This window comes from Mus caroli, chromosome 1, assembly GCF_900094665.2.
Source record: "Mus caroli chromosome 1, CAROLI_EIJ_v1.1, whole genome shotgun sequence".
NCBI lineage: Eukaryota > Metazoa > Chordata > Mammalia > Rodentia > Muridae > Mus > Mus caroli.
Window position 1 is genome coordinate 27,854,950 of NC_034570.1, and position 3,348 is coordinate 27,858,297.

The following is a 3,348-nucleotide window of genomic DNA, read 5'->3' on the forward strand; positions in this document are numbered from 1 at the left end:
AGGCAGTGATGATCTAGTAGGAAGAATTGGTATAATGGAATAACAATATATGTAATTCATACTTGAATGTATGTTTTTATCATAGATGCTTCATGACTATGTTAAATGAGAAGCAGGCTATACAAAGAATATAGTCAACATAATTTATATTGCATTAATTATATTTAAATAATGTATACACACTTTTGGAATAAAACTACACAGAAATATGTAGCTAAATCTCATCATATTATGATATGTGCTTGCAGCTTATAATTCTTTAAATTATTTCTCACTTTTTTATTCAGAATAATTTAAACAGTTCTTTATTATTTGAAAGAAATTAGCAAATTTAAATGAGGAAGAACATTCTCTCAACAAATAAAAAGATTAATTCTATTTTCTTTGAATAAATGATAAGATTTTTAAATATTTCACAAATAATACTCCATGTCATTTATTCCTTTTAACTTTAATCAGCATCATAGCTGTGATGGTTAGTGTCGATTACCAACTGGACAAGAATCTAGACTCACCTGGGAAATGATCCTCTGCTTATGGCTATCTTGATCAAGTTATCTGATGTTGGAGGAGTTCAACTGTGGACTGTATAAATGAAGACTAGGAACTGAGTGACTATGTGTATTTATCATTCTCAGCTTTCTAACTGTGAATACACATATGACATCTCTCCCAAGTTCCTGCCTCCATGACTTCCACATCATGGACTATACCTTGGAAATGTAAGCCAAAATAAATGTTCTGCTTTAAAATTGCTTGTCAGCCAGGAGCCAGCCAGTGGGGCAGCCGCGTGGCGCCCAGTGCAGCCAACGGCTGGGCAGGCCAGCCCCCTCCAACGTGGCAACAAGGATATGGCCCACAAGGAATGTGGGTGCCAGCAGGACAGGCCATTGGTGGCTATGGCCCAGCCCCTGCGGGCAGAGGAGCCCCGCCCCCGTCCCCACCCTTCACCTCCTACATTGTATCCACACTGCCTGGAGGCTTCCCCCCACCACAGGGCTTCCCACAGGGCTATGGCACCCCACCACAGTTCAGTTTTGGCTACGGTCCTCCGCCCCCACGCCCTGATCAGTTTGCCCCTCCAGGGGTCCCTCCTCCACCTGCCACCCCAGGGGCTGCCCCGCTGGCCTTCCCACCACCTCTGTCTCAGGCTGCCCCAGACATGAGCAAACCCCCAACAGCCCAGCCAGACTTCCCCTATGGTCAATATGGTTACAGGCAGGACTTGAGTGGCTTCGGCCAGGCCTTCTCGGACCCCAGCCAGCAGCCGCCCTCCTATGGGGACCCCTCTGTACCAGGTTCGGGGGTCCCCCGGCTGGCTGCAGTGGCTTCGGACGTGGGCAGAACCACAACGTGCAGGGCTTCCATCCCTACCGGCGCTAGCCAGGGGCATGGCGGCGGGGCAGGCAGGATTCGGGACTGGTGAACTTGTGACAATCACACTTGGGACAAAATAAATGACCACTCGACCTGGGGGGAGGGGTAGCGGAGGCCGCGTCTGGACTGAGGTTTTAAATATATTTCTTTTCTCTGACCCATCAGCACAATAAAAACATGTCACTGGTTCAACAACAGGGTTTAAAAAAAATTGTTTGTCTTAAGAGTATTCCATCACAGCTACAAGAACAGGAATCAGTATCGCTGTTTATTGCTCCAGTATTTCAATAAGAGGATATTTCTGATACCAGCAGAGCAATACTTAAGCAAATAACATATTAAGTCCTGCCAAAATGATTTTTTTCTAAAGTGTCCAAACATTTCTAAGTCTTAGTCTAATTGTGTATGCATGTGTGCGTGTGTGCATGTGTGTGTGTGTGTGTGTGTATCTGTGTATTTCTGTATGTGTCTCTGTATGTATTATGACTTGCAGCTCATATGTGCATTAAATATTTCTTGAATTGCTTAAAGTGGAGACATTTTCAAAGTCATACCTACCTTTACACATATTTAATGCACATATTTTAGTTAATAAAGATAATGTGATATAGTAGATTCTTAAAGATTAAAATATGAATTAAGATATTAAATGAGGGGCTGGGAAGACCACTCAGTGGTTAAGAGCACTGACTGATCCTCCAAAGGTCCTGAATTCAATTCCCAGCAACTATGTGGTGGCTGTCATGTGATCCAATGCATCTGGTGTGTCTGGAAACAACTACAGTGTACTCATAATAATAAAATAAATCTTAAAGACTGAACTATTTTTTAAAAAGATATTGGATGAGAAGGAGATATCCTGGTACAGTAACTGTAACAGTGGAGTACTGGTTTGTGAGTATGAAAGGGTGAACAAAAGAGAATCCTGGAAATGAAATTTCCAAAAGAAATTATTCCACATATAAATTTTGGAAATCTTTGGGAAGGAGAGTGAACTATAATACATTATATTTAAGGGGAGATAAAATGGCAGGATATTTTAAGATGGGATATTGCAAGAGTGATTTTTAAAAAGCATGACTCCTTATGGGGTAGTTCATTAAAACTTTGTTTACAGTGATGATACAAGCAGGTGTTCTAAGGGGAGGTGAAACATTCCATCCTGTAGGAAGTGAACAACTCAATAGGTTCAGGATGTCCCTGAAACCAAGTTCACTAGTCCCCTTCCTCCTCAGACACACATAAACAGTAAGGACTGCTGGGACTCTCCTCAAAGCTTAGCCGCCTGGTAAGGGCTCAGAACTAGCACTGGCCAAGCTGTCTGGATGAAGTATTGATCAGCTGACCCATGGGAGGAGACAGACACTAATTAAGCCATTTGAAGGAAGCAGAGACTAGCTGAGCCATATGGAGGAAGAGATGCTCTGCTCTAGCTGGAAGTTCAAACCAGCTGAGCCACCTAGAAAGAACACTCTTCAAACTCACCTCCTTTGGACTTTGGTGGTATTCACTTTGGGCTGTTGTTTGTTTCTTATTTGGTGGACATTTGTTCAAGTCTCCCAAGCAGTAGTATCACACAAAAGATACATACATACATACATATACATACATGAGATGAGTTCAAAGAGTGGGTATTGTTGTGAAAGAGTGAAAATTATTCACAATGGTTTACTGATGCTTTTTCTACGTGAAGATACAATTTATAGAATCTACTTTTGCCTCTTGAATCTGACAAGAATCTTGTGATTCCATTGATCAAAGGACCGTAACACATAAAAACAGAGACTACATAGAAAGAAAGTACTATCACCAATGTGTTTATAGCAAGAAAAGCAGAGAGGCTAGCATTGCATCCAAGTTAAGAGTAGCATGAAAAAAATTGAAAATATATTTAAATCTCTCTCTTCTCTCTCTCTCTCTCTCTCTCTCTCTCTCTCTCTCTCTCTCTCTCTCTCTCTCTCTCTCTCTCTC

At 41.8% G+C, this 3,348-nt stretch overlaps 1 pseudogene; it reads left to right on the top strand.

Moving 5' to 3' along the window:
• The first annotated feature begins 736 nt into the window (after positions 1 to 736).
• LOC110287374 lies at positions 737 to 1,529 on the top strand (annotated as a pseudogene).
• Positions 1,530 to 3,348: the final 1,819 nt, after the last annotated feature.